Source organism: Orcinus orca, chromosome 5 (genome assembly GCF_937001465.1).
Source record: "Orcinus orca chromosome 5, mOrcOrc1.1, whole genome shotgun sequence".
NCBI lineage: Eukaryota > Metazoa > Chordata > Mammalia > Artiodactyla > Delphinidae > Orcinus > Orcinus orca.
The window spans coordinates 8,543,405-8,550,884 of NC_064563.1; positions in this window are offsets into that span (position 1 = coordinate 8,543,405).

The window sequence follows — 7,480 nt, forward strand, 5'->3', positions numbered from 1 at the left end:
AATCAAAATCAATACTACGTATTGAAATAAGGAATGTATGTAAAATTACACTAGAACTCTTACATGCCTACTGCTTATTTTTAAAGACAAGAATTAACCACATAAATGCTGTTAATTCACCTGGCAATAATTGCTATTATGTTGCCCTTCTTTTAGATGCAAAAAGAAAAGAAAATTAAAAGTTGACTACCGGGGCTTCCCAGGTGGCGCAGTGGTTGAGAGTCCGCCTGCAGATGCAGGGGAGACGGGTTCGTGCCCCGGTCCGGGAAGATCCCACATGCCGCGGAGCGGCTGGGCCCGTGAGCCATGGCCGCTGAGCCTGCACGTCCGGAGCATGTTCTCCGCAACGGGAGAGGCCACAACAGTGAGAGGCCCACATACCACAAAAAAAAAAAAAAAAAAAGTTGACTACCATTAACTGGGCAAGAAATGAAAAAGTAGCAACTTCTATGATTTTTGTTTGTTTGTTTGTTTGTTTGTGTGGTACGCGGGCCTCTCACTGTTGTGGCCTCTCCCGTTGCGGAGCACAGGCTCCGGACGCGCAGGCTCAGTGGCCATGGCTCACGGGCCCAGCTGGTCCGCGGCATGTGGGATCTTCCCGGACAGGGGCACGAACCTGTGTCCCCTGCATCGGCAGGCGGGAAGCCCTATGATTATTCTTAATTGAAATTTTATTGAGATAATTTTAGATTCACATGTAGTCGTAAGAAATTATACGGAGATACCTTGTACACTTTGGCCAGTTTATCCCAATGATAACATTTTGCAAAACTGTAGTATAATATCACATCCAGGATATTGACATTGATACAATCCATCAATCTTAATAAGATTTCCTCATTTTTCTTGTACTACTCATCTGTTGAGTGTGTGTATGTATGAAGTTCTATATTATTACCTGTGTAGGTTTACACATCCACCACCACCTTCAAGATAAATCATAAAAGCTAAAACTATAGAACTCTTAGAAGAAAACAAAGGTGTAAATCTTTGTGACCTGGGACTAGGCAATGGTTTCTTAGATATGACACCAAAAGTGCAAGCAATAGCAATAAATAAATAAGACTTTATAAAAATTAAAAACCTTTGTGCTTCAGTGTACAGTGTTAAGAAAGTGAAAAGACAACTTACTGAATGGGAGAAAATTTTTACAACTCATATATCTGATAAGAGTTTTTTATTTTATTTTTTTATTTTTTATGGGTTTTTTTTAACATCTTTATTGGAGTATAATTGCTTTGCAATGGTGTGTTAGTTTCTGCTGTATAACATAGTGAGTCAGCTATACGTATACATATATCCCCATATCCCCTCCCTCTTGCATCTCCCACCCGCCCTGCCTACCCCACCCCTCTAGGTGGTCACAAAGCACCGAGTTGATCTCCCTGTGCTATGCGGCTGCTTCCCACTAGCTATCTATTTTACATTTGGTAGTGTATATATGTCCATGACACTCTCTCACTTCGTCCCAGCTTACCCTTCCCCCTCTCTTTGTCCTCGAGTCCATTCTCTACATCTGTGTCTTTATTCCTGTTCTGTCCCTACGTTCTTCAAACTATTTTTTTTTTTTAGATTCCACATATATGTGTTAGCATACAGTATTTGTTTTTCTCTTTCTGACTTAACTTCATTCTGTATGACAGACTCTAGGTCCATCCACCTCACTACAAATAACTCAGTTTCGTTTCTTTTTATGGCTGAGTAATATTCCGTTGTATATATGTGCCACATCTTCTTTATCCATTCATCTGTTGATGGACACTTAGGTTGCCTTCATGTCCTGGCTATTGTAAATAGTGCTGCAGTGAACATTGTGGTACATGACTCTTTTTGAATTATGGTTTTCTCAGGGTATATGTCCAGTAGTGGGATTGCTGGGTCATATGGTAGTTCTATTTTTAGTTTTTTAAGGAACCTCCATACTGTCCTCCATAGTGGCTGTATCAATTTACATTCCCACCAACAGTGATAAGAATTGCTTGTCTAAAATATATAAAGACCTTAAAGAACTCTTATAAGTAAATAATAGAAAAAAACACATTTTTTTAATTATCTCAATAGACATTTTTCCAAGGAAGAGGTACAAATGGCCCAAAAACATGAAAAATTGCTCAGTATCATTAGCACATCAGAGAAATGCATATCAAAACTATAGTGAGACACAACTTTACACCCATAGGATGGCTAGAATCAAAAAGAAGGATAGTAAGTGTTGGTGAAAATGTAGAGACATTTGAACCCTCACATTCTGCTAATAGGAATGTAAAATCAGGCAGCTGCTTTGAAAAGCACTCTGGCAGTTCTCAAATGGTTATATGTGGAATTACCATATGACTTAGCAGTTCTACTCTTAGGGATATATCCAAAAGAAATGAAAATATATGCTCACACACAAAAAAATGTTTATAGCAGAATTATTCATAATGGCCAAAAATCAGAAAGAACCTATATGTTTACCAACATATGAATGGATAAATAAAATGTGGCATAGCCATACAATGACATATTACTTGGCAATAAAAAGAAATAAGTTATGCATACATATGCTACATCATAGATGAACCTTGAAATTACTGTACTAAGTGGAAGAAGCTAGTCACAAAAAATCACATATTTCATGATTTCGTTTATATGAAATATACAAAATTGGCAAATCTGTAGAGACAGAAAATCGATTAGTGTTTGCCTAGGGCTGTGGGGGGGAGTTGGAGAGAAGTAGGGAATGACTTCTAGTAGTTATGGGGGTTCTTTTTAGAGTGATGAAAATGCTCTAAAACTGAGTGTGAGGATGGTTGCAAATATTTGTGAATATACTAAAAACCATTGATTTGTATGCACTTCAAATGGGTGAATTGTATGGTATGTGAATTATAACTCAATAAAGTTATTATTTATTTTTTAAATGTTAGCAAAAAGGCAAATCACGAGGGCCCTTCATGCTGTGCTTTTATAACCATATCCACCTTTTCCCACCCCTTCCTATCCTCATTTCTATTCAGTGGCAATTATTAATCTGCCCTCTATTTCTAATAGTTTGTTATTTAGAAAATGTTACATAAATGAAATCATACACAGTGTAACATTTTGGGATTGACTTTTTTTGCTCAACAAAATTTCTTGGAGATTCCTCCAAACTGTTGCATGTATCAATAGTTCGTTTCTTTCTATTTGTTACTTTTGGTTTGGATGCACCATAATTTCTTTAACCATTCACCTCTTGAAAGACATCTGGGATGGTTCCTGTTTGGGGCTGTTAGAAATAAAGCTCCTAGGAACATTCATGTACAAGTTTTTGCATCAAAATAAGTTTTTATTTCTCTGTGGAGCGGGACGGGGCGGTGGTGGGGGAATGCCCAATAGGGCAGTAGCTGGATTATATGGTAATCTGGTATACAGTTTTTTAAGAAACTGCCTGTTTTCCAGAGTAGCTGTATCATTTTACATTCCCACCAGCAATGTACGAGTGACCCAGTTTTTCCACATGCTCATCAGAATTTGGTGTTAGTATTTATTGTGTTAGTCATTCTGATAGGTGTGTAGTGAGATCTCATTGTGGTTTTAATTTGCATTTCCTTGATGGCTAGTCCTGTTAAACGTTTTTTCCTGTGCTTCTCTGCCACCTGTTTATCCTCATCAGTGAAATGTCTGTGCCTGCTTTTTGCTCATTTTCTAATTGGATTGTATGTTACTATTGAGTTTGTGATGTTCTTTATTTGTTTAAAATACTAGTCCTTTTTGGATAGATGTTGTATTAGTTTCCCAGCGCTGCTGGAACAAATTACCACAAACTGTGTGTCTTAAAACAATGGAAATTTATTCTCTCACCATTCTAGAGACTAGAAGTTCAAAATAAAGGTATCAGCAGGGTTCCACTTCCTCTGGAAGAAAAGCCGTCCTTTGCCTCTTGCAGCTTCTAGTGGCTGTCAGCATTCCTGGGCTTGTGGCCACTGCCCTCTCTCTTCTCTGTCTTCACATCACCTTCTCCTCTGTCTGTTTGCCTGGTGGCTGCATCACTCCAGTCTCTGCCTCCATCGCACTCACTTCTCTTCTCTGTGTACTTGTCCAATTTCCCTCTGCCTCTTCCTTACAAGGACACTTGTGATAGCATTTAGGGCCCACTTGGATAACCTCAAATAATCTTATCTCAAAATCTTTAGCTTAATTACATCTACAAAGACCCTTTTTCCAAATAAAATAACATTTACAAGTTCCAGAGGTCAGGACTTGATAGTTTTAAGCAGCCATTATTCACCCTATCATGAGTGGTTTGCAAACATTTTTCTCCCAGGCAGTAGCTTGTCTTTTTATCCTTTTAACAGGATCTTTCACAGGGCAAAAGTTTTTTATTTCGATGAGGTACACTTTATCAATATTTCCTTTTATGGAGCATGCTTTTGGCATCTTTTTTTTAGATGGGCTATTAGAGAAGCAAATAAGTGAGACCTGTCTATTTAAGCACTGGCTGAAGAGTCATGTCTGCAACCCAAAACAGTCATTACAGGAGGAAATGTGGGCTGCAATAGAAGTTAAAGAAAATTTATTTGTGCCCTCTGTAATGTGTGAAGGCCTTGATAGCAAGTGGACAGAATAACACAGATAAAGCTATATTTTAAAAGGAAAAAAAAAAAGTTAACTTTGTCTTTTGCCACTTTGGGAAGTGAACTCAGCCATCCTGCCCTGGCATTATAGTAGCAAAGGATTAGAATCAAACTGAATCCTGAGGAACAAACTAACAGAGTAATTCTAGATTGATTATGAACCTGAGAAAAAATATAGCTATAAAAAACATTATTGTACTAATCAAAATTTGAATATAAATTGTAGATGAAGTAATAGCATTGTATCAATGTAAAATTTTCTGATTTTGATCACTGTGCTGAGGCTGTGTAAGAGAATGTCTTTTTTTCCTAGGAGATACATGATAAGGTTTTTTTTTAATTTTATTAAAGTATAGTTGATTTACAATGTTGTTACATTGCAACATTTACAATGTTGTTAATTTCTACTTACAGCAAAGTGACAGTTATATATATTCTTCTTCACATTATTTTCCACTATGGTTTATCACAGGATACTGAATATAGTTCCCTGTGCTATACAGTAGGACCTTGTTGTTTATCCATTCTGTATATAATAGTTTGCATCTACTAATCCCAAACTCCCAGTACTTCCCTCCTCTACCACCCCCTTCCCCTTGGCAACAAGTCTGTGTCTGTGAGTCTGTTTCTGTTTCATAGATATGTTCATTTGTGTTGTATTTTAGATTCCACATATAAGTGATATCATATGGTATTTGTCTTTCTCTTTCTGACTTACTTCACTCAGATGATAATCTCTAGTTCCATCCATGTTGCTGCAAATGGCATTATTTCATTCTTTTTTATGGCTGAATAGTATTCCATTGTATATAGGTACCACATCTTCTTTATCCATTCCTCTGTGGATGGACATTTAGGTTGCTTCCATGTCTTGGCTATTGTACATAGTGCTGCTACGAACATAGGGATGCATGTATCCTTTCGAATTATAGTTTTGTCTGGGTATATGCCGAGGAGTGGGATCATAGTAAGGTTTTTCGTAGCGGAACCGTGTCTCCAACTTGCTTTCAAATGGAATAGATCTGTTTCCAGGTGGAGATGGGAACATAGATCACTCTCCAAAAAGGGGTTTAGAACCTAAGTGTCAAGAGGGTGGGTAGCCAAAGATACCAGGTGCCCTAGAGTTTGTCGCTTACCACAGTGGTTCTCAGATTTGGCTGAATCCCAAGGAAGCTTTTAAGAACCCTTAGTGCCTTAGCATCTCTCCATCTCTCTAGTCACCAAATCAAGATATCTGGGGGTGGGCACTAGATGGTAATTTTTACTATCCCCAGGTGATTCCAATGCGGTGTTTGAGAATCACTGTCTTAGTTTTGCTCCTCAAAATGTTCTCCATAGACCGGAAGCATCAGCAACACCTGGGAACTTGTTAGAAATACAGACTCTCAGGCCCAGCCTTAAGTCTACTGAATCAGAAGCTGCATTTTAACAAGATCCCCAAGTGATTTATGTGCACGTAAAAATCTGATGAATATATATCTGGAGAACTCATAAAGAACAGAAAGGCCCAGAGTCACGAAGGTAGAATAAGGCCCATGCCTCTGTGTTTTTACCAAGTTCCCCAGTGAAAAAGTTTCAATATGTGACTGTCCCAGTCTGTCTCTTAGATAAGGCAAAACTTACCTTCCCTCAGTGCATTGTCCCAATCTGACAGAATTCACTAACCACTGTTAAAAGGAATAATCCACTATTGAATGTCCTGCCACCGAGGCAATTTAATAGGATAATGTACAAGTGTCTCAAGTCAACCATATTTTATTTTTATTATAACTCTATCCTAAATCATGACCAAAGTCTGAGGCTATTAATAAACACTGCATTTCTATTTGAACAAAATAATATCTAAAACACAAAAATGCTGGAAAATAGTGTTAGCATTTTCTCCTATTGTTTCACATTGCACATGAAGCTGAGACATTTCACGTGTAGCTAGCCATGCTCATATAATAGCAGTGCCATAGGTAATCTAAGAAATAGTGTGGGGTTTTGCAAGTGTGTGGGCATCTCTTGCCTATTCTGGAAACCATATTCTGGGTGCCATATCTCCTTTGCCGTTTGCCTCTTTCTCATTGTCAGCCCCTCCCTCACTGACACATGGTGCCGTCTTAGGTAAAACTGACCTTTTCTTGCGGGGGCGGGGGGGGGGTTAAGTTAGGAGATTGGCATTAACATACACACTACTATATATAAAATATATAAACAACAAGGACCTGTTATATAGCACAGGGAACTCTACTCAATATTCTGCAATAACCTAAATGGGAAAAGAATCTGAAGAGGAATAGATATATGTATAACTGAATCACTTTGCTGTACACCTGAAACTAACACAACATTGTCAATCAACTATACTTCCATTAAAAAAAAAGAAAAAGAAAAAAAACCTGAGCTTCTCTCAGCCCACACTTCCTTTCTAGTCTTTCAGCAGTTTGTAGGGCAAAGAAGGATCCTGTTTACTGGAAGAAAGGTCTTCCAAAAGAAATTATAAAATAACAGTAAATGGAATTAAGATTTCTAAGGATAAACCACAATGTAGATACTTTATAATATTTTGTATAACAACAATGAATGTTGAATAAACATGCTTCTCATCAAAAGTGGACAGAATTAAGGGTGTGTGATTCAGAAAGTTTTAAAAACCTGAAAAGAAAAACTGTATCAGAGTCTCCATCGTTGTGCACTTACTATTAATTTCACTTTACAAAAACTGGAGTGAGAGGGTATTGGAAAGAGGAGAGCAACAAAAATTTCAGAGTTTCAGTGTTTCAGGACTTTTCATGAAATTTCAAAATAATCTCTGACACTCTGTTTTCTCCGCTTCTCCTTGTGCTAGAATAGTTGCCATACCACTCTGTAATGGGTGGTTAAATTAGGGGAGATGA